Raw genomic sequence first — 26659 nt, forward strand, 5'->3', positions numbered from 1 at the left:
GATAATTAGAAAATCCAGAACTCCGAAAATGTGATAGTGACATGTCCATTCACACAATTCGGAGGCAGCACGTCCAAGACTGCAGAACACAAGGAGATTGCTGGTACATGTTTGAGCAAACACCGGTGTGTGATTATTATGTAGTGATTGTAATGTAAATGTGTATCGTCGCAGGTTTGGTCTGTTCAGCTGCAACACACGGCGATATTTAAGCATTGCGGTCGAGCAAGAACCATGAAATAATCTGCAGCCAACAGATGCAACTGTTACATTCCCGCGAGCAAACCAGACAGCATGCATATATATATATATATATATATATATATATATATATATATATATATATATATATATATATATATATATATATATATATATATATATATATAGTGTTATAATGGAATAAATCCAGAGGAAATCCGGGTATGAGAGCTCAATGTGGTAAACAGAGCAATAAGATAAAAATTATAACACGGAAATTACATAATTGTCGATGCAATAATTTATTTCAACCTTATGGTATTTTCAAGCATCTAAATCAGACAATTACATTTTTGATACTGAAAAAGAAAAGAAAAATCGTGCTTCGACCCTCAAAAAACCAAAGGTAGTAGCAATCCACTTAATACATTTATAGAGAGGGTGGTAGGGATTTAAAAAAATTAAAATTAAAAATTAAAAATAACAAATAAAAAAATTAGATTAGACACTTATAAGCGGCAGCTCGATGTAACCATAGATACACACACACACACACTCACATACACACACACGCAACACATACACATACACACACACACGCCTCTAAGATGTACGTTCTGACATGTAAATGCCTTGACACGCGTTTACTAACCTAGGAAGGGGGGGGCGAAAGTATACGGATATATAGTGAAAGAAATAGAACAGCGCGTAATGGAAAAAAAAAAAAAAAAAAAAAAAAAAGGGAAGAAAAGAAGAGGATACAGTGATTGAGTCATGGAAAGTAGGTCTATTAAAAGATAAATAAATTAATAAAAAAAAATATAACTAAAAAAATAAATAAATAAAAATAAGAAAATAAAAATAAAAAGAATATTATATATAAAGTTTTAAAACTATCTGTATGTTATTATGTAAAAATTGATATTATCTTATAATTCATTTAAATATTTTATATGTGATATAATACTATGAATTTAAAAATTGAGTCTATATATTTAATATTTTATATATTTTCATGTAAATAATTTTATTGGTGATTATAGCGGTCGTTGTAATTAATATTTCAATTCTTAATTGATTAAGAAGTGGGAAAATGTAATATTGATCGCCCCCAATTCGATAGGACGTATCTAGTTTCGGTTAATATATACTTTTATTCCCTCCGTACAACAAAATTATTCTCATGCACGCATAAAGAAATAAGTAAAATAATTAAATTTTTGTGTTGATTTGTATCAAATCTAATAATATCTAGTTTTAGTATTTGGTCTTTTTGACTTAACTCAGTTTAATAACTAATGTATTATCTGCAGAGAAAAATTATTATCTTAAGGCTATCTCATTTATTTATAAGTAATTTGGACAAGCCAGGTACTTCGGGGAAAATATATATATATATATATACATATACATATATATATATATACATACATATATATATATATATATATATATACACATACACACATACATATATATATACATATATATATGCCTAGCTTAGATTTCGGACAACAAATCGTAAAGTAGTTATTATCGAGTATATACCGGACAACACTATAATTGCCGGTGGGGTGGGGTAGGATTGTTTATCGTAATTAATCTAGTGGTGTTAGATTCGGTGTCTTTACCATTATAGAATTCTCTGTTCGTCGGATCTAGAGTTATTGGTTATTTTAAATTTACATTTATGTCTACATCTGGCCATCAGTTCATCTCGTTTGTTTAGGAGATTACTGTGTTGGTACTTCAGGATTCTTATTTTTTCCTCAAGGCATAAACTGCATCTCTGCCTTTATTATATGTATATATATATATATATATATATATATATATATGTATACATATATATATGATGATTGCAACGTCTTGTCAGACGAATGCCACTCCCTCAGACATTTAAAATCCATGAGCCCAAATGCCTGAGGGAGTATCTATACAAAGATGATGTTACAGAGTCTTAGCTTTGTACGACAGCTAAGTCTCTCTCTCGGTTCAAAATGTTGAGATCCAGCAAGAAGCAAGAGCAAGATAGCCAGCAACAAATTAAACTGCAGACCAGCTTAATGCGGGTACTGGTCTCCCGCTTTATGGTTTTTTAAATCAGAGATTTGCTTCTCCTAGAAAGGTTGCCTTCTCCACCCCAAAACATATATATATATATATACATATATATATACATACATATATATATACATACATATATATATACATATATATATATATATATATATATATATATATATATATATATATATATATATATATATGCATACATACATATTCCCCAAAACCTGAGGGGGGGGGCATTCTACGCAGCAACTCCATCCAATAAGACACGCACGCACATAAATTTTATCTTGCACAATCTCTTTATTTTAATATTATTTTTTATTGTTTACGAAAATTTCTACCTTGTCAAATTATAATGTTATCTGTATTTTAATATTTAAAAACATATTTCAATTGTTTGTAATTTCTCCTTTCAGTTTTTAAATTATTGTGCTTGACTTTTTTTTGTAAATTATGTCTATTTTATCTTTTCTGTTATGTTTAAATGTGAAAATAAAATATGCGCGTGTTTCATCCTTTCCAGATGCAAAAACAAACTTGACGAAATAAAATTAAACTTGAATATCAAAAAAAAAAAACATGCAAAATTGATAATCTTTGAAATCACGCAAATGCCCCCCCCCTCGTTTGTGATGGTCAATAACGTCAACATTGTATTTCATCCGAGATATTCACAAATTGTTATTTTCTTTCTGTTTCTGTGATTGTCAAAACTAATTTTCATTCAGTTTATATCTTTAAATTACCTTTTTCTTTTCTTTTCATCAAATTCGAAACAAATCGGAAACCCTAACCTCCTCGCACTACCTCCGCCAACTGAAACAAATGTCAACAAAAATGATCACTTAGCGTCCCAATTTCACAACTTTCCATTGGTTTTTCTATTTGTGATTTATCTGAACATTTATTAAGGAACCATGTTGTTTTAAATATTTTCATTTCGTCATATAACAAACCAATTTAAATTCAAACATCCAGAAGAAGCACGGACTTGAGATCAACAATGCAATCGAAACTTATGAAATATGAAATTGGCCCGTACACAACGTTAATATACAGTGCGTTTTATAAAAATATCGGTATAACTTCGTGTCTTTATATATATATATATATATATATATATATATATATATATATATATATATATATATAGTCATCCACATACAGTACTGTCTCATTGAATCACAACTCCTCAGTGCGGCTAGACTAGCACCTTTCAATAGCCGGAGATTGAACCTACAACCATAGCGTTGATAGTCGACAGCTGTACTCATCGGCCCATAGGATCGGTGCTCGCAAATAACCTCAATAAATATCCATTTAAATAAACAAACAGCGAACCTCGCTTTATAGCCATTCAAGTAGCGGCCGAGATACATTTACGACAGTGCTCTACCAAAAATATTATATATATATATATATATATATATATATATATGTTGTATATTGTAGGGGATTATATTAACAGGGATGATATATTAAAACGTGTCATGTGTTATCTAGTGGATGTGAGATATTGTTCTTTTAACGGACAGATAATAAACGTATAAATCATGTGTATGTTATTTAGCCAGGAGAATATGATATTGACGTGTAAACTGAGTCATGTTGTATCAGACTTATCGCACGGGAATATTTTACAGTTCATAAATAAGAAGAATAATATATGCTTCATACCTTTTTTCTTGAAGAGTTCTTCTATCTTCCTGCTGCTCCGTGACCAACCATGAAACGATCAGCACCATCCAATTGAGACATCTGTTCTTACTTGTGAAACCGTAAAACAACTCTTTATATTTTTATAATATAAATTTATTACAGTTGTCTCAAATGGTTTACACAGGGTCTGCAGTTTCTACATTTTCTATTCTTACAGCTCGCTCCCTAGATGTCTGTCCACCCCTGTCTAGACCGTCTGTCTGCTTTGGTGGTAAAACCTCAACTCTTCAATCTCTCCAAAACTAACTACATCACGTGTTCTCTCACGTCACCTCATTACGTGTCTCAGACTAACCTAATATCCCCGTCTAGTTATTTGTTTATCCAAACCCCAAAATAATGTTTACATCTATTTTCTATTTTCACATTCCTTTTGCGATTCCACGTCAATCATCTCTTCCCCCAATTTAATTGTTCATTCTTCTAATCGTAATAACTGATCCAGCGACCATCCGTCGCTCAAATCAATTAATAATAATAATAATAATAATAATAATGTTTTGACCCTTGGCCCTGCTTGCCACAGATACTACGCTATGATCACAGCCTAAAAGGATCATAACATTACACTTCTTTCCCCCTATTTTAAAAAATGTACGGCATGCATTTTTCCTATACGCCCTATTCTCACATTATTTTTCACACTTGTGAGCCAGGAAAACGTCAGATAACATCTTTACTATGCATTTTTTCAATTTATTTACACCTTTTTTTCAACAAATATATGGCGCAGGCATATGTTTTCTATGTCTCCCGTCTTAATTAGTTTGTTCAGCCGGACCCTTTTTCCACTGCCCATGGCATCACTCAGGGATGTGGGTAAAGTAAACTCATGTTCGTTAACAGCTACTACGTCAGCCATCCCATGCCAATTCCAACATCAAGGCACAAAAAATTTTGACGATATCTCATCCGACAGATTTCTGACTCCTTTTTATACAGGCGTTATTCTCTAAACCTTTCCATGCTTTTAATGATCATACATACTATAGTTATTGGGACAAAAACAGAAAAAAAACCTATCTACATAAGTTTCCGTGGTCAGCATTCAATTTTCCAAGGTACCTGCTAAACTTCATAATTCTATTTACGGATTCACTCGGACTTCCAAGCTCTGAATCTCTCAGTCTTCCAAATCAGACAGTGGAAAAAAACGTAACACCTCCCTTAACTAAACCCTTAATTGAGGTGATCTGAACCTCATTCGCGCCGACGGTATAAAGCACTCCACTAAACCCTTAGCTATCCTGCTGATGAGGTGTGTGATTTCTCTAAATGTCCCACTCGGACCACTTCAGAATACCAAACTAGAAACATCCCACATACATACACTGTGATATAAAATTTTGGTACCTTTAATTCACAATAGGGTAACATTTTACTTCTAAAGTTCTTATGTATAAGCGGCATCTATTCTATCCTTTTCTTTCCTTCTTTCTCCTACTTCAGATTCACTACATAGTGGCCACGTCACCACTACACGTCCGCTCTTGCGTTGGAAGTTCTGTTTCTCCCAAGATTGGGCATTTTCAATCAGCCGAAGCTTATAAGCGGCCCTATCTGCAAGCTTGATCTATGTGGGTGCATATTATCGCGCACCCTCGTTGCAGCTACAACAAGCCTTTTAAGCCCGTAGACCTGCAGTACTCCCATCTTTATTGTATGCGAAGAATATGATTTTTCAACCGGTAATACCGGTCAGCTTAATCAAGCTATACACAGACGGCGAAAATAGCATTTTTCATAATTGAAAAACCTATTCAAAAATCCCCCTTGCAGCGTCCTGTGAATCTCTTCAAAAAAAAACAAAAAAAAACTAAACCGCCTACGTAAATGTAATCCTGTCCCCTCTTTAAAATTCTAATTTTACTAGACCGACCATTTAATCTTAATCTAATCTTCTGTTTTTTTTTTTGCTTCATATTTTTAAATTAATATTTTACAGACTCCTGGAAAACAACAATTATACATTGTATAATACAATATAAAATCATCAATACACATTTTTTTCTAACATTCAACATTATTTCTAAGTAAATTACATAAAACAAACTTTTCAGTCCTATATATATATCTATATCTATCTATCTATCTATCTATCTATCTATCTATCTATATATATATATATATATATATATATATATATATACATATATATATATAATTTAAAGGAGATTAGAATAATAGTCTAAAGAGCTAAGTGTATTTTAATGTAATAGTGAAATTACTAGTTTAATTAAAATACAGGAAATGCTCGTTGTAATTTAGATATATAATAAGCTCGATAGTTAAATGTCCTAGAGCTAATTCAATATTAAGTAATGTGATTTATAATTTAAAAATTTTTAAAAATTTTTAAATTTAAAAATCAAAATTTAATTAAATTAAAAATCAGTTTCATAAGAAGGAACAACAACAAAGTCAATTATCTGTACGATCGTTTCGGAAATCCGTGCTTTTTATTTGTGGTATACATGAAGTCACGTAGAACAATTATACATAGTTTTTTTGGTAAGCACGGTCTCCTCATCAGCAAATTTAGGAGGATTTCTATTGAATTGAAAAGACACCAAAAATAAACCTAGCATTAAAAGTAAGGCAGATGAATCTGAAAAATTGAAGTAAAAGGTTTGGATTTAAAATTTATAAGAAAATTAATAAGAAAATTGGTATAGGTTAGAGATAGAAATGAGTAGAAAAAATATATTTTTTTTTGAATTTACATAATAAATTTGATTTAAAAATATATAGATATATAATTACCTTTTGGTTTTTCTTTTTTTGAAATCAGGAACTGTATTTAAAGTAGTCATTTAGATGTTTGCTATAGCTTTTTATTTTATTGAATGATGAATTTTAAACGGGCGACGCTCGTGCAGTAAATTGTTTCCGTTAGCGTATTTTGATTTAAAGACGCTACAGTTAATATCTATAGAGAGAGAGTATTTATTTTGTAAGTTTTTAAGGGGAGATAATTGTCATGGCTTTATTTATTATTTGATTTACGAGTCTAAGGGCGGTAATTGGTTTAACTTAATTTATTAAAAAAAAAAAAAAAAAAAATCTATTTTTACTAATGAGTAATTTTTAATGATTTAAGGTGGTTTATATTTATTAAATTTAAACCAACGTTTATGATTACATGATAGAAGCTCGTGTCTTGAATTTACTAGTTTGGTTGTGCTTTTTATATCTTCATATTTTAAAATTTTTAGGGTTTCTTTTGTACATAATGTACAAAATTTATCTCCTGGTTTATATGATTTGCAAGTCTCAATTATTTGCCATTTTAAGTTGAAAGAAATATTGCTATTTTTTAGTTGCCAAATATAGTTGGATAGAGTAGTTTGGTTTGATAGAGAGTTATTTTTAAAAGAATGTTTGTGCGTTGAAATTCTATGTTTTATTGGGCCAGATGTGGAACCAATATATATTACCTCTTGATTATTATGATTATTTTCCGTTAGGTCTATTGTTGGATTATAATGTGGTGGGTTGGTTAATAATTGATCGGTAGATTGATTTAAGTTGGTGTTATTATTTAATCTGGTAGTTGAGTTATGGCTGTTGATAGGTTCTTGTATATTTGGAGTTTTTGATACTGTGCAGCTATAGATAACATTTTTAATATTACATGAGCCTTGTAGGGGACATTTATTTTTTCTTCTACAGTTACAGTCCGATGTATTTTGTATAGTTGCATTTTGTAGTTTATTAATTTTATTATTATTAGAGCTAATTATTTTCTGATGAAGGTTAGGCATAGTAGAGTAAGAGACTTTAATTGTGTTCTTATTGAAAATCTTATTATATCTATGGGGGGCTTTAAAGTTCTTATCTAATATTTTAAAAAATTCTCTAGCTATGTTTGTTTCTAGGTTTTTGGAATACGGGGGGTTGAACCATAGGATCTCCTTGTGTCTATTCTTACGTTTGCGGGTTTTATTTTGTTGTTTATTTATATTATTATCTAATATTTGTAGTTTGGTTTTATCTTTTTTTGTCTCCTGGTTATTTTTCTTAACTCGTATACGGGAAGACATTGCCATATTATATGTTATTACGCTCTTAATAGGTTTATTTTTAATGCAGTTTATGTTTCTATCATTTTCATTTATGAATTTAATTTGTGAATTATATCCAGAGTTTTTAAGGGCTTCATTATAGTATTTTTCATTTTTGGTAAATATTGATTTAGTAGAAGACAGTCTAGAAATTCTTAGAGCGATATTGGGAACTATTGATTTTAATATTGATTTAGGGTGGTTTGATTGATTGTGGACATATAGAAGTGATTGGTTAGGTTTATGGTATGGCTCAAAGGTAGAATTCTCAAGATTTAAGGTTATGTCTAAGAAATTAACAATTTTTTTATTAGGGTCGATTTTTATACTAAGTCCATAATTTTTAAATAATTTATGTAGAGCTTTAATTGCATTTTCATAATTTTTATTAGTAGAATTCGTTATGAAAAGTGCATCATCTCTATATAGCCCTCCTTCAAGTTTGAATTGTTTATGGAGTATACAATGTATTTCATTTAAAAGGAAAAGGCCAACTAGATCAGTGACCTGAGTCGAGTCCGTCGATCCCATTAAAATGTTGAAGTGGTTAGGGGTATTTTTCCTGGTCCAATATTTATTATCAAATGTTATTAAAGACTGTCTAGCTATAAGTATTAGTTTAGTTTCGTCTTGAGTTATATTAGTTAATTTTCGTGCCATTAATAGAGATTTATTAAGTAGGATAGGTAATATAGATTGGTAATATGATTCAATGTCAAAAGAAAGAAATTTAATATTATTTTTATTTTGAATATTAGAAAACCAGTCGATTACTTGGTTTGAAGATTGCCATAGTGGGTATTTTATTATGGATTTAATTTTGGGGATAATTCTATCTAATATGTTTTTACTAACCAGTCCTATATCTGATTTCGAGGAGCAAATGAGTCTAATAGTAGGGTTGATATTGAAGCTGTGTTTGTGGTCTTTTAAAGTAAATCTCGGGGTACCTGGTACCGTTATTTCTGTGTATTTATCTATTTTAAGTTTAGTTAAAATGTTTTTTGCATCATTATTTATTTTATTTAGTGCTGATTTATTAGTAGTTTTATAATTTTTATTAAGTTCTTTATATATTAGATTTTTATATTGTATATAGTCCATTGTGTAGAAATTTCCAGTTTTATCTGCCGGTACTATGAGTTTATTTTGGTGGCTTGTAGAAATAGATTTTGAAAACGATCGTACAGATAATTGACTTTGTTGTTGTTCCTTCTTATGAAACTGATTTTTAATTTAATTAAATTTTGATTTTAAAATTTTAAAATTTTTTAAAATTTTAAAATTATAAATCACATTACTTAATATATATATATATATATATATATATATATATATATATATATATATATATATAGACACACACATATCGTACTCAAACTCAATGTCGCTTAACTTTGGTGATCTATCGACAACTGGTGTGTCAACGTGACTATACCTTATACAATAATGTTTTTAATCGAAGTTTTTGTTTGCTGTTTAGGAAATATTATTAACAGGCATTTGTTGGAGGTCTGTTGTTCATTCTTTTTTTTTTTTTTTCAAAATTTGGAGCTGGTTTCTGCACACGCATATTGTGTTTGCAATCTTGTATCACTTTTTTTTTTTCGTTTATTAAAATGATAAACGAAAAAAAAAGCGATACAAGATTGCAAACACAATTAAAAAATAAATGCAATAAAAATAAAACAATGGCCGTAAAATACGTGTGGATATATTTTTAATTCTCTTTTCTCTCGTAGATCATTTTTTAAATATTTCCTTTCATGGAAGGTAGAAGTACAATTTTTCGAACGGATACCATTGGAATGTTTGTTTTATTTCATTTGACTTTCGATTAAATTGAAGATGTAATTGATTATTTGTTCTTAAATTTTGCTTCTTGTAAATTGTCCTGAAATAAAATTAAAATTTTGATCATTTTGCAAACCAATTATTATTTTCAGCATTTTTTTTTTTCGTTGGAGAAGGTTTCTACAGCCAATCGCAAAGTGAAAACCACTTTTTCGATATTTATTACTTGTTTTGACAATTTTACCGACTAGTTTTTTGTTTCCTGTCTACACTTAACTAGGATGTCGATAAAAAATTTCGTTTTGTTTTTCTCTGCCCAATATTTAAAATTTTAGAATGAGGTATCATTTTCCAATATACATTTCCTGACATCACCAAATTTCTGTAAACTTATTGTAGAAAAAAAGTAACTAAATTTATTATTCATTATTTTGCTTTTTTTCATACTGTTGACAATTTTTTTAGCGAGGGAAGAGGCGTCCATTTTTTTCTTCTTTTTTTTACGTTTTTGTTTATTTTTTAAACTTTACTACAATTCCAAAGTATTTGTGAAAAAACTTTGTGCAAGTAATATGATTAGCTTTTGTTTTAGGCTCAACAATTTCCATAAAACAGTGCTTTTCAACTTTTCTGCTGGAGCGGAACAGCATGGAAACATTCCAATGGGTCTTGGAACCCCTATGCAATAATTTAGTTGTCTTATGCAAAAAACAGCATTTAAAATTAAAATGAAAGGAAAATATTCTTATGATTTTTAGTGCGATTCTTTTGGCGTCGGCTGTATAATACGAATATATAAAAGCAAACATAGTAGTCACAAGACAAATTAATTTTTCAAATACAGCGAATTTAATTATGTAAAATTTAGTATATTTAAACAATACATTTAAAAAAAATGCATATAATAATAAAATAGATTGGCAAAATTGAATTTAATATTCTGTTTATGTGTTCCGTGTTCTAATTTAGAATTGTGGAACCCCTGGATTGTACTTCTACCTGGTTGAAAAGCACTGCCATAAAAGGATTGATTTCGCAACATTAAAACATTTTTTCACTAGGTGTTTTTCTCCATTTTTGTTACAATTAGAAATAGTCGACCTCTAAATACCTCCCTCACTTTCGAACACTGCCTGAAATGATGATTAAAATAACCCTGAACGCACTAGTTTGCCCATACAACGCAGCTCGTTAATGCATTCACCTGAAAAAAGATTTGAACAAAATAAAATAAAACAAACGAAAACATTATTAAACATTTATTTTACATTTGTACGGAATAAAATAAATTTATTTCACATTTGTACAGAATAAAATAAATTTATTTTATTCCATACAAATGTAAAATAAATGTTTAATAATGTTTTCGTTTGTTTTATTTTACTTTGTTCAAATCTTTTTTAATAATTTTTTCGTTTGTTTTATTTTACTTTGTTCAAATCTTTTTTAATAATTTTTTCGTTTGTTTTATTTTATTTCATTCCGTTCAAAAATGTAGAATAAATTAAAAGAAAGGGAAAATCCCCCCTACCTCCCAGGGCAGGTCATTCTCGAAGAAAAAAAAATGGACCAATCAGATTAAAGAATCACTTTATAAAGAAGGAGAGGCCGACATTTTTATTTTTCAGTTTACATGATGGCGATAAGGTAAACAAAATGACCGGCTTCGATATTTTATTCTACGCATCCAATGGTTAATTTTTTAAACATAAACTACTATTTAGTGCAAAATAATTCGTTTGGCAATAGTGCCCATTCTTAAATAATTCTCTGGAATTATAACGCTAAACTTGGATTCTACCAAATCTTAATTAAGTTTCTTTTTTAATCAGTCAAAAGTGCGTTTTTTTTTGTTTGATTTTGTTTTGTTTTGTGTCACATCCTGATGAAATATTATTATGCGTACATAGCAAATTCGTTTCAGGGTTTCACCAATAAATTTATTTCCATTAAAGCTTAATTTTGCGAAATTCTTCGCTATCTTTTCTTTTTTTTTTTTTTTCATTCATAAGTTTCTCCTCAACATTTTTCACAAAATCGTCTTTGAATCGAAATTCTGGTTGGATTTCTTTAAAACTGCATGTTTGCCACATATCGATTCATGGCTAACAGCTTTAGCATCATTGGCATTTCATAATGATTGCCTCAGATTTGCAGTCGTTCCGCAAACAAGTTTGAAAATGTGCAGCGCCGTTATGGTCAGCTAATCAACATGCATGCACTTCCACTCTTTCATGTAGCGTCGACATATCGTCCGACTGGCTCTAGATATCACTAGCTTCTCATCAATCCTCGAACTAATAGACATGGTGGAAAGTGGCAAACGACCCGATACCTTGACAGTATTTCATTTTGTAAATGGCAAGTCGCTTTTATGGGATGCAACTTGTGTCCACAATTTTGCGTTCTCATTGTAACAGGACCGGCAAGAAACCCTAGAGGATTGCAAGCAATCAAAATATGCCGGTCTTCTCGATATGTGTTGCAACTGATCGCGGTAGAAACAAATAGAGCGATAGGCCCTGCCATGGATGACTTCCTCAGTCCTAAACCTCCTTGGCCTTGGTGTTACTGATATACCTCATCAGGGATCTACATGAATTGACTTTACGAGCACTTCTCCACCGTCACTATTTGTAGAAATGCCTCAAGCCATGATATTTGCATATTGACTTTGAAAAAGAAAATTTTATTAATTATTATTAGTTATTTATTGAATACATGCTTATTTTCATTTAAACAAAACAATTCATACAAACTCGATGAAACTAGTTTGTATTTAATTGGATAGAAAACAAAATGAGGAAACAAATTCATTTGCCATCAACCATTTAAGACCAACTTATTAGAAAAAAATACAAAGAATACCAAAAATTTCTAGAAAGATAAGGATACAGAAATAATTAAAAAAAGGTTAATGTGGGTGACGAGTTTATATATGTGTGTGTGCATATATATATATATATATATATATATATATATATATATGCGGTTGAGTGGGAGAACTGCCGACTGTCAACACAACGGTTCTAGGTTCAATCCTTGGCTTGGGAGAGATGCTAGTCTAGCGGCACTGATGAGTTGTGATACAACGAAACAGGACTGTATGTCGATGACTACAAATATATTTTAAGCCCCCCTCTTTGGGTAGAGCACTGTCGTAAATAATCTCACCCGCTACTTAATTGGCTGAAAAATGCGAAGCTCGTTGTTTGTTTGTTTACAAACAGGCGGTTTGAGCACTGTAAGAGTGGTGGCGGATGTCTATTTAAATAGACATTCCGACGAGTTATTTGCGGGTCTCCCTTCTGCGGTTGAGTGAAAGAACTGCCGACTGTCAACACGACGGTTCTAAGTTCAATCCTTGGCTTGGGAGAGATGCTAGTCTAGTGACACTGATGACTTGTGATACAATGAAACAGGACTATATGTCGATGACTACAAATATATATATATATATATATATATATATATATATATATATATACTAGCTGTACCCTGCCACGTGTAGCTGTGGCTCAAATTGGCGCAATGGAAAAAGTTCCAAAATGAGGAAATGCATGTTTCTTATAGGTTTAATTTCCCATTTTGTATGGGTACACAGTTTCTGTTGTTCCATTTTCTTAGCTGATATAGAGATTTTTTTGATTTGGTGACTCTTGAACATGTAGCATAAATTGTCCATGTGAAAAAACAGTCAGTGTATAGCTGTAAGCCACACAATTATAAAGATTGTTCCCTGTGCTTTGTTGATGGTTATTGCAAACGACAATAAAATTGGAAAGTGCAGTTTCCTAAAGTGTAATGATGTATCCAGTGGAATCATAGGAATACATGGAATGAAGATATATTCATCTGTGATAGGTCCTGTTAAGATTGTTGTTTCTATGATATTGTTTGTTATTTTTTTTACTGCAAGCCATGTGCCATTGCAAAGCTTGGATTGGTTTATATTTCACAACATGATAATTAGTACGCCAATTATCAGTTGTAATACATACGGTGGCATCCCTGGCAAATCTAGCTGTTGGATAATTAACCACTTTATCTGCTTCCACAACAGCATCGATGGATTTGCATTTGATTACCTCACTTGGAATTTTACGTTGAATAATAGCATTAAGTTCATGGACATCTTTGTAATGAGCTGCAAGAATAGCTCATTCACTCAGTCAAGTGGAATTCATATAATTAATTTGAATATCTGAAAATGTAGAAACAAATCATCAACAGAAAAAAAACACAAAATAAACAAAAAACCTACCGTCCATTTGTATTTCTTATTAAATGTTTGTAGAAAATGTCATTTTTTTTGTCAAATAAATAAATTTTAAGCTATTTTTGCAAAAAAAATAATAGCAAATTCGTTAATTTTTACAACTTAAAAATAGCTTTCGGAATAACCACTCCCCATGTTAAGAATGACTTTTGAGGTTTGGTGGGTGTTTAATCTGAAAGCCGTTTTTAACATGGGGAGATTATTGTGTTTATAATATGCAGGGGCAAGTCGTAAAAATTAACCAGCAACTTTCTTGTTAAAGTATTTTTTTATAGTTTAGAAAAAGTGAAACAAACTTTTTGTGTATTTTTTTTTTCAAGTATTTAAACAACAAACAAAACTGGTGTATATATATTGCCGAATCCTGGCGAGTACTTTTATTTTTAATAATTTTTTTGTTATGCCGGGGTGGAACACGTAAACAAAAAGCAGGAAGGAAAAAAAAAATTAATGCAATTTTTTCTATAAAAAGAAACAAACTGGATAAATCGTATACTTATCAATATGAAAAGTCACTAAATCTGAATAATGATAGCAGATTAAATATAAACCGGAAAGTAATGATGTCGAAAAAAGTTAATTTAATATGGTAATATTTTTTACTTTTTAATATTTAAAAACACAGTTGGGTTAGATACAATCATTCTTTCAAAATATAACGAAAATCAGACTGGTAGTTTTCTAGTTTAGTTAAGCTGAACAAACCAAACATTTCATTTATATATATACTAGCAGGGCTACCCAGCGTTGTTCAGGACCGTATAAACAATGAGAAAATTGAAGCGTATTTTGAACATATTTGTTATTATTCAGATAGAGGAGTTTTTAATGTCTATGTATCATTAGTTTTTTCGAGCAAAAAAATTTTTTACCTACCCTAGGACGGGTGTTACACATATCAAATAATTGTACCCATATCAAATAATTGTATCTGTTCTATGATAAGTAATTTATACCATATATATGAAATAATGTTTCCTTTGCGGGGATGGGTAATATACAACACATATTTAAAATAATTTTACCTACCCTCGGACGGGTAATTAATAAACATACATGAAACAATTTCACATACTATCGACAGGTATTGTACAACATGTTAAATAATTTCTCTTACCACCGAGGCTATCATAATTTTAAGAAAACTGAAACAATTTTTAGAAAGTAGACTTTCCAAATTAGTACATAAATACATCATCTTGGTTAAGAATTAGGCAACCATTGTTTCATCATAAATTTCAATATTACTGGATTTTTTCCTTCGTCACTATCGGCACTAAAATTGTAAGAAAAATTATGACATTTTTTAACAATGTCTCAGTAGGATTAATGCATAAATACATTGACACAGTTAGTGATTAGACAACCCTTGCTTCATTATAAAATTCCACATTACTGTGTTTCATTACTACCGACACCAAATTAAAAAAAAAAATACTTCATTTTCTGAAGATTACTCAGTAGGTTTTACAAACAAATACACAAATATGTTAAGTTTAGTGATTAGACAACCCTTGCTTCACTACAAAATTCCATATTACTGTGTTCTATTCCTCCCGACTACCGATGCCATATTTTTAAGTGAAATGATATCATTTCTTGGACATAACTGAACAGGTTTTCCAAGTAAGTATAGAAATGCATTGACACGGATTGTGATTAGGCAACTTTTACTTCACCACGAATTTCAATATTAATGTAGTTATTCCCTCCCACATTCCAGCAACATAATAGTAAGAGAAATTATGTCTTTTTTGGAATATGATTCCACAGATATTCTATATTTTTGGAATATGACATTGTGGGACATTGCTTTGTAACCCCAAAACGGACATTACTCTCTCCAAAACAACCCCAAAGAGAACTCAAGTACTTGTTTAAAATTACCATAATCATTCTTCTTTCTATCCCCCACTACAACCATCACATAATCCCCGGATTATAACATTAAAACCCCACATAATTGCTCCCCTCTTACTAAAAAAATAACTTGGACACATTCATTAGGCTGTTTATTTCATTGCAAAAACATTAATCAAATAAATCACATTTCATCATTTTTACATTACAAACACACCAATCAATAATCATGTTTACTCGTAAACGGTTTCTGCGATTTCCACGACTGTCTTCATATCTCTTACCATACTGTTAAAAATATGCATGAAATATTCCCAAGTAGTTACCCATCTGATAATGACCAAGTTCATTGTTGCTTAACTTTGTTGATCTACATAAAGCATTTTGTATTCCAAAGTACACACATTTGAGAATGACCAAGACAATGATCTACATAAAGAATTTTGTATACCAATGGTCACCCATCAAATATTGACCAAGTTCATTGTTGCTGAACTTTAGTGATCTACATAAAGCATTTTGTATTCCCAAATAGTTACCCATCCTATAATAACCAAGCTAATTGTTGCTTAACTTTGGTGATCTAAATAAGCATTTGGTAATCCCAAGTAGTTACTCGTCTAATAATCACCAAGCCCATAACTTTTCTTATCTACAAAAAAGAATTATGTATTCCTACTTAGTCACCCATCTGAAAATGACCCAGTTCATTGTTGCTTAACTTTGGTTATCTACAAAAAGTATTTTGTATTCCCAAGTAGTCACCCATCTGAAAATCGCCAAGCTCATTGTTGCTTAACTTTGGTTTTCTACATAAAGCACTTTGTATTCCCAAGTAGTCACCCATCTGATAATGGCCAGTCTCATTGTTGCTTAACTTTGGTAAGCTACATAAAGCATTTTGTATTCCCAAGTAGTCACCCATCTGATAATGGCCAGTCTCATTGTTGCTTAACTTTGGTAAGCTACATAAAGCATTTTGTATTCCCAAGTAGTCACCCATCTGATAATGGCCAGTCTCATTGTTGCTTAACTTTGGTAAGCTACATAAAGCATTTTGTATTCCCAAGTAGTCACCCATCTGATAATGGCCAGTCTCGTTGTTGCTTAACTTTGGTAAGCTACATAAAGCATTTTGTATTCCCAAGTAGTCACCCATCTGATAATGGCCAGTCTCATTGTTGCTTAACTTTGGTAAGCTACATAAAGCATTTTGTATTCCCAAGTAGTCACCTAATTGAGAATGATCAAGACAATGTTTCTTAACTTTTACTAAAATAATAACTTTGAAAAAAATTAATTAATTAATTAATTTAAAAACACACCAATCATATAACTTACATTTCATGATTTTTCAAAATTCTTGAATATGTTACTAATTTCGACAATCATTTCTCATGATGTAACCCACATTATTGCTCCCCTCTTACTAAAATAATAACTTTGACACATTGTTCTGGCTGTTTATTTTATTTCAAACACACTAATCAAATAGGTTGAATTTCATCATCATTTTTACATTAACAAGCTCAATGTTGCTTAACTTTGGTGATCTACATAAAGCATTTGGTGTTTCCAAGTAGTCACTCATCTGAGAATGACCGAGACAATGTTGTTTAACTTTAGTTATCTATATAAAGCACTTTGTTTTCCCAAGTAGTCACCCATCTGAGAATGTCTGAGACAATGTGGCTTAACTTTGGTGATCTACATGAAGCATTTAATGTTCCCAAGTAATTACCCATCTCATAATGACCAGGCTCAATGTTGCTTAACTTTAGTGATCTACAAAAAGCATTTGGTGTCCCCAAGTAGTTACCCATCTAATAATGACCGGGCTCCATGTTGCTTTACTTTGGTGATTTACATAAAGCATTTAGTGTTCCAAAGTTTTTTTTTTTTTTTTTTTTTTTACAAAGTCATCACCACTTATCAAGGCCAAGAGGCCACTCGAGGATAGGGTTAAAGAGTGTACAGTAGAAATTGGACAATATAGTAATCAATTCGGTAAATTTGTTAGCTTATATGGAATGGCTCATCAACAACTCGTTAGACTTGAAGACAACCATATTGTAGTCAGTCGGCAAGTAGGAAAAAGGAAGACAATTCCACAGGCGTGCAGTTCTAAGAAAGAAGCTTTGTTCATGGAATCTATGTTTAGGTTTTGGCACAGATAAAGTTGTTACCCATCTGTTAATGACCAGACCCCATGTTGATTAACTTTGGTAATCTACATAAAGCATTTGGTGTTCCCAAGTAGTCACCCATCTAATAATGACTAAGCTCATTTTTGCTTACTTTTGGTGATTCTGTATTATGAAGTATTAACCCATCTAATAATGACCAAGCTCATTGTTGCTTAACTTTGGTTATCTACATACACAATTTTGTATTCCCATGTAGTCACCCATCTAATAATGAGCAAGCTCATTGTTGCTTAACTTTGGTTATCTACATACACAATTTTGTATTCCCAAATAGTCACCCATCTAATGAGCAAGCTACACCCAAGAGAGGTGATTCGCAGATTATAACAATGATTGTATATTATTCTAATTGTATTCGAAAATGAAGCTACATCCAAGGGAGGTCACCCCCATATTATAACAATGACTGTATATTATTCTAATGGTATTCGACAATGAAGCTACATCCAAGGAAGGTCACTTGCATATTATAACAATGATTGTAGAAGGAGGAGGTCATGTCTAGCTTTAGAGAAACAAACGTCACTAAAAATATGGAGGAGGTCATGCCTGGCATGTCTAGCTTTAGAGAAACAAACGTCACTAGAAAATAAGGAGGAGGTCATGCCTGGCATGTCTAGCTTTAGAGAAACAAACGTCACTCGAAAATAAGGAGGTGATCATGCCTAGAATGTCAACCTATAGAGAAACAAACGTCACTCGAAAATAAGGAGGAGGTCATGCCTGGAATGTCTAGCTGTAAAACATGCACAGTGTCTAAAAAAAATATATGAATACGTATATTTATACTGTAAAAGCAACTTCAAAATTATTTATTGGGATTTAGATTGCAGTGCACAAGCAGTTTCAAAATTGTCAAATCGGACCTATACTGCACAAGCACCTTCAAATTGTCAAATCGGACCTATACTGCACAAGTACCTTCTAAATTGTCAAATCGGACCTATACTGCACAAGGACCTTCAAAATAATCAAATCGGACCTATACTGCACAAGCGCCTTCAAAATTGTCGAATCGGACCTATACTGCAGAAGTACCTTCAAAATTATAAAATCAGACTTATACTGCACATGCACCTTTAAAATTTTTCAAATCGGATCTATACTCACAAGAACCATCAAAATTGTAAAATCGGACCTATACTGCACAAGCGCAATTAAAAATTTTCAAATCGGACCTATACTACTCAAGCACCTCCAAAATTGTCAAATCGGACCCATACTGCACAAGCTCCTTCAAAATTGTCAAATCGGACCTATACAGCACAAGCACTTACAAAATTGTCAAATCGGACCTATACAGCACAAGCAACTTCAAATTTTTAAAATTGGCCCTATACTGCACAAGCACATTAAAATTTCTCACATCAGGCTTATACTGCACAAGCACCTTAAAATTTTTCAAAACGGACATATACTGCACAAGCACCTTCAAAATTGTCAAATCGGACCTATACTGCACAAGCACCTCCAAAATTATCAAATCGGACCTATACTGCACAAACACCTTTACAATTGTCAAATCTGCCCTATACTGCACAAGCACCTTCAAAATTGTCAAATCGGACCTATACTGCACAATCACTTTCACAATTGTCAAATTGAATCTATACTGCACAAGCACTATAAAAATTGTCAAATCGGACCTATACTGCACAAGCACCTTCAAAATTGTCAAATCAGACCTATACAGCACAATCACTTACAAAATTGTCAAATAGGACCTATACTGCACAAGCACGTTCAAAATTGTCAAATCCAACCTATACAGAAAAAGCATTTTCAAAATTTTTAAAATGGGACCTATACTGCACAAACACCTTAAATTTTTTCAAATCGGACCTATTCTGCACAAGCACCTTAAAATTTTTCAAATCGGAGATATGCTGCACAAGCATCTACAAAATTTTTCAAATAGGACCTATACTGCACAAGCACCTTCAAGTTGTTAAATCAGACCTATATTGCACAAGCACCTTCAAAATTGTCAAATCAGACCTACACTGCACAAGCACCTTCAAAATTGTCAAAGCGGACCTACTTCACCTATGTCATACAATCCTGGGTGACGCATGGTATTCTGCTAGGACATATCCACCTATTTCATATAATCCCGAGCAATGCTGGCTTTTCTGCTAGTACATATACACCTATTTCATCCAATCCCAGGCTATGCCGGATATTTTGCTTGTGCATATATCCACCTATGTAATCCAATCCCGGGCGACGCTGGGTATGTGGTTAGTACATATATACACCAATTTTTTTCAATCCTTGGCGACGCTGAGTGTTCTGCTAGGAAAAATTCCATGAATTTTATCCAATCCCAGGCCATGCCGAGTAATCTGCTATTACATATGTCATGCTAGTGCTATGTCATTCAATCCCAGGCGACGCTGGGTATTCTGCTAGTACATATACACCAATTTTATCAAATCCTGGGCTACGTCGGGTATTCTGCTAGTACAGCTATGTAATATAATCCCGAGCGACGCTAGGTATTAGGCTAGTACATATATCAACCAATCTTATCCGATCCCTGGCAACGCTGGGTATTCTGCTAGGAAACATTCAATGTATTTCCACCTACGTCTGGTAATCTGCTAGTACATAATACTTTTATTCCTTAAACCCTTCCTCCTTAACTGAAGATTATATAAAAAACATAGCCTTCCAATACTAAGAATGGCTTTCTAAATAATAATGTTTTTAGTTCAGATGTGATTTTTGGAATATGACATCTTATCTCAATTTAGTAATCGATAAATATAAATTATGAATCTTTTTATAATAGAAGATAATGCTCGGTAGAAAATTAAGCTATATAAGACGGTTACTTGGTCTTTTGGCTAAGATCAAAGTGTAGTATCTTTCTTAGAATTCAAGCGGTCTCATCTTTCGCCCCCCCCCCACCTACTAAGAAAATAAAGGGGAGATTATACCTGGGATCTCAAGCTGTAGAGAAACAAATGTTACTCGAAAATAAGGAGGATTTATGCCTGGGATGTGATCAAATTCATTCACTCACATTTCGTATATGTAATGTTTTAGATTTTGATGCATTTGTTTACATTTTAAAACATAGTAAAACGATTCTCGTTTCCTGTCTAAACATCTCTCCCTCTATCTTTCTCTCTCTCTCTCTCTCTCTCTCTCTCTGTTTGTGTGTGTGTGCGTGTCTCTCTCTCTCCCTCCGCCTCTCTCTCTCTCTCTCTCTCTCTCTCTCCCTCTCTCTTCGTCTTCCTTACTCTAAAGAGAAATAGTGTTACTAAAAAAGAAAATGGCGTTTGGCTCTTTTTTGTAAAAACATCGATCGTTAATATTTTTTAAGCATATTTTTTTTTTACTTCACATTTTTGGCTTGTTATTTTTCGTTTTTAACCTGCTAATAACTTTGGTAACATTTTCATAATGTGCAAGTTAATATTGTAATTTGTATGATTGTTTAATTTTTTAGCGATAACAATCTCTTATCATATGCAATGTTTTTATATACAGACCGCCATTACAGCTTGATGACGTCAAAGTCACATGACATGACTCAGCGTTTATTAAATTACGTATAAATATCGTTAAAACGTCACTTTTTTACGGGCCCCGTCTGTAGAAAAACGGTCAGCTGAATAACTTAGAGTTGACCTTTTGGGCCAAAAATTCGATATTTGTCGTCCGGAAGGTCGGCTTTAATATGAGACCAAATTTGTGAATTTTTGTTCTGTCTGTCGAAAGTTTTTGGCGAACATACAAACACACATACACACAAACACACACATTTTCGCTTTTATATATATATATATATATATATATATATATATATATATATATATATATATATATATATATATATATAGCTTTTAAAATATAATTATCCACTGACATGTGTTTCGTCATCTACGACTCATTACAGTGGCTGAATTTAGCGAGATTCGAAATCGGGTGTGTGTGTGTGTATGTATATATATATATATATATATATATATATATATATATATATATATATATATATATATATATATATATAATTTCCCCTCAGATTGATATTAAAAAAGAAAGCTTTTTATTTCGCACTGACGAGCCATACGTTAAGAGAAAACCGAAATTATACAAATTATTATTATCGTTATTAAATTTGTTCACAATAACGCTCATGGTAGGCGACCCCTCTTCAAAGGTTCAAATCCTATAGAAGTTTAATGTTTCACTTCGTGGTATTTTTGTTTATATTCAGCCCTGTGTACTTTTTCATCTCCACGGTTATTCTATGTGATTGTGTATGTGTTAAATAAAATATTGAAAACTGAAGAACAAGAAAAAAAAGAACATATATTGTCTATTAATTCCAACTTTATTTGAAACATTAATCCAACTGTTGATGATTGTGTTCATACGCCATGGATGACAGCGATAGTAAAGACACCAGAAAGCTTGTTCGCCATCTCTGATATTATGGCTGACTTGATTTTCATGATGGCCACTCAATTGTGTTGTCAGTTCAACATGCATGCACACGTCGCCGTTGTTTTTTTTAACATACAGAAATTATGAAAGACGAAATTATTCCTTTCTATGTGTTTGGATCTTTCAAATCTCTGAAAACTTTAAAACTAGTCAAGTGATGAAAATGTATTTCAAAACCTAACAAGAATATAGACGTTGAAAAAAGATCAATTTCATTAAAGTTCGATGAAGGAAATGAAAATGCTTGAGAGTTGCGAAATAATCCAATGCAATGGTTATTAGTTTGAATGCCTCTTTCCTTTAGCGTACGGCATTATTCTATTTATTTGTTTGGGGATCGTCTAACTAGTGTAAAGGGCCTTTGCGATATGTACGTTTTAAGTATTGTAGTTCGGTTTCAAGCAAACATGTATTATAACATTTATTACGTGTTGGAAACTTGATCCACTAAGTGTTTTCTTTTCCATTTAGGAGAGGTTATTACCAAAGAATGGCAATCCCTCCTTACGCCATTAGAGGAAGGATCATAACTTACAGATTTGTAAACTCAAACTATTTGACTCAATAGTCAAATAGTTTCTTAGAACTAACATTCTAAACATATTCAAAAAATATAATCTACAAAATATCGAACTCATGAATGTCAACGAATAAAAAGTAAAAAAATAAAATATTGCAAAGTTTTTATTGTTTCTTATTTATTTATAGATAGAAATTGATTTCAGTTTTGATTAAGCAGTTTTAATTTATATAATTAACGTATAAGAAACGTTAACAATATCTAAATAATTCTTAATGTTTACAAATATTAACCGTAACAATACAGAATCCGCACCTACACCTACTACACATAAAACTATTCTATAAAACCAAAGGTATTATAATTATAGAGTAGATGAAAACGTATTAAAAATATTATCAATAAAAATGTGCCACCCATAGACCCTAACAAACAAAAACCTTGATCATTTACTATAATAAATTTAAAACCTCTAACCTGATTATAACTAATAGCCCCCCCCCCTAGACTGAGTTGCTTTATAAGACAAACTTAGTTTATGAATTAAAATGGCCTTTGAAAGACTGTGTCTCCGACAATAAAGACGAAAACATATATAGGTTTGACTACTACCACTTTGTCTAGGAGATTAACGATGCATCATCCCGAAAACAGTGCTACATTTAACCACTTAACTAATCAACATTCCTGTCTCCTGTCCCAATTTAAGAAGATTTTAGTTAACACATCTATACCTGAACAAACTAATAATAAACGAAAACTTGCAGTACTAGAAGCATTACTAATAAAAACTTTAAAAAACCACTAGTAATGAAATAAACTTTACCATTCTAAAGTGTTTTTTAAAAGTTATTAAAATAATTAACCAATGAAAAAAATATACATGTTAAAAAAAAAAACAACAACCATATAAATTATTCAAAACCAGTTAGATTAATCTATCCCTGGTGATGAATTCACAAGGATTGGAAAGTGCTCAGACTTACGATAAATATGGTAATTAGATCGAAACAGACTATATATATATATATATATATATATATATATATATATATATATATATATATATATATATATATATATATATATACAGTCCTGGTCAAAATCATAAGACCACTTAAGAAAGTAAGCGTTTATGCATATTATCGAATTTTTAATCAAACAAATGGTTGAAACCATTGCCAAAAGGGAAAATATGATGGGAAAAAAATGAAATCTTCTTTATTCGAAACCTTAACCCTGATCTAATAATTATTTTTTAAAAAACAAACGTTTTCCATTATTTTGTGCTTGAGGAGTATTCGATTATGGCATGTGTAGTTTATATAAAAATTCATTTAAGTAGTTATCGCCTCAAATTTCGTTTTAATTTCGGTTCACTGAAATTATTTCAAGTAAAGAGCATTAAAAACTATTTCAAAACAAAAAAAGACATGAACTTTTATTTCTTGTATATTTATTTTTTCGGGTTGTCGTTTGTTGGCTTTTCTGCTAAACACTCTTACTAAATAATATTGACAAAATATCGAAAAACAAAGAAACAAAAACAATTTGGAAAAATAATGAAGCTTTACTTACTTTAGTAAAACAATCCGAAACAGCAAAATGGGATATTAAAAAAGTAAACACGTGATTACTTTAGTTTTTTAAAGCAAAGAATCGATATAAATATGGATAAGAAGAAAATGGCGCCCTTTTCAAGCAGAACAGTTTTACAGTATTGAACGGCATAGTATTGTGCTGTCGGATTCAGGGTTGTACTATTGTAATGTAAAGAACATGCAGAAACGGTTGTAACCAACTGAATTCCTTCTAGTATACTGACAAAAAAAAGCTTAAACAGATATATAAATAAAAATAAAAAGGTTATGTAAATGTTTTTTAAAAGACACGTAATCACGTAAGCAGAACTTTTCTTTCTTTTGACACGATAACAAGTAACGTTCTTATTTTTTATTATTTATCTATTTTCGAGATAGTGCTACATGCAAGTGGAGAAGGAAAAAACAGAGTTATGCAAAATTTGTGTCGAGAATTATCTAAAGTTCCGGCTTTTTCTTTTGGCTTTCACTTTAATAAGAACGTGAATTTATGAGGTGAATTTATTCGACACAATATGATTCAACACAAAAAAATAAATAAAAGCTAACGTGAATTAAGATTAAAGTTAAGGTGTTATTGTGGACCCTCACCCCTTTTAAAAAACCTTGTTAAACTTTGTGACATATTTCCATTCTATGGAGGTCAGGCGCGAACGAACACCCAATAATTTTATTATCCCATATTTCTTCAAACTGAAACATAATTATCAAAGTATACTTACGCAAATAGATATGAAAAGTCTTTGTTAAAGTTTGTGCCATATTTCCATGGAGTACAGGCACGAACGCAGACCCCACAATTTTATTATACCATCCCTATTTAAGTTGAAACATACTTATTAAAGTATTCTTATGTACATCTATATAAAAAACCCTTGTAAACGTTTTTTTTTTTTTTTCATTTTCTTATTTCCATACTTTGGGGGCCAGGTGCGAACACAGACCCCACAATTTTTATGAATCACCGTTCTGCCAGATCAAACATACCCATTCCTGATCCTCGATACATCTTCTATCATTATATGCAATCAGTTTTTTAAAATAGTCAACCATATAGGAGCCTATTCGTGACCACACACACACACACACACACACACACACACACACACACACACACACACACACACAGATGTTCAGCTTTATATTATAGAAGATATATATATATATATATATATATATATATATATATTCAAAAAGTTCAAATGTATTAATAATATAAACTTATAATGAATATATTTTATTGCTAAATATAAGGTATAAATATACAATAAATAAAGATTTAAAATGGTCTGCACAAACATTTCATGTTTGGCTACTACAGTGTATCTCATCGGGACGACAATTGTTTAATCTAAATTCATAACGATTAATTTTTTTATTGGTTGAATAAATTAAGATGTTTAAAAGGTGTTTTAAATGAGATTTAAAAGCGCTTGTCTCATCTTTATTTAATATTAATGTTTTAAATAATCCAAGATTACGAGGTACACTGTAGTACCGAAACATGAATTGATTTGTGCTGACCAATTTAAATGTTTATATGCATAAGTGCCATTTGACCGGGACGTTGAATACTGTTTATAACATGAATGACAAATGATGACCCCCCCCCCCAACAAAACAATGCTTATATGAATGGGTCAAATGCGTTTAGTTAAAAGCAATATAAACATAGGATTATCTCCGCCCCCATCTTTCACATATTTAGTGCCTAAATTATAAATTTTATTTTATTTCATTTACGAATAATTCAAATGTAGTATATGTTCTTGTCCCAAAGAACTCTGTTGATCCCACCAGTTATTGGCTGATATTTGACCCGTTGCTTCAGGACTACATTAATTAACTGTCACACATTCACTAGCTCACATGTCCGGCCATTG

General features: G+C 31.4%; 1 protein-coding gene across 4 annotated transcripts in view; it reads left to right on the forward strand.

Annotated features, from left to right (window-relative positions):
- The window catches only part of LOC145252670 (uncharacterized), a 487453-nt gene that overhangs the window by 3429 nt on the left and 457365 nt on the right, over positions 1–26659 (forward strand). The gene's annotated exons all lie outside the window — the stretch shown is intronic.

This window comes from Euprymna scolopes, chromosome 29, assembly GCF_053919585.1.
Source record: "Euprymna scolopes isolate OS-2025 chromosome 29, ASM5391958v1, whole genome shotgun sequence".
In the NCBI taxonomy this organism is placed as follows: Eukaryota; Metazoa; Mollusca; class Cephalopoda; order Sepiida; family Sepiolidae; genus Euprymna; species Euprymna scolopes.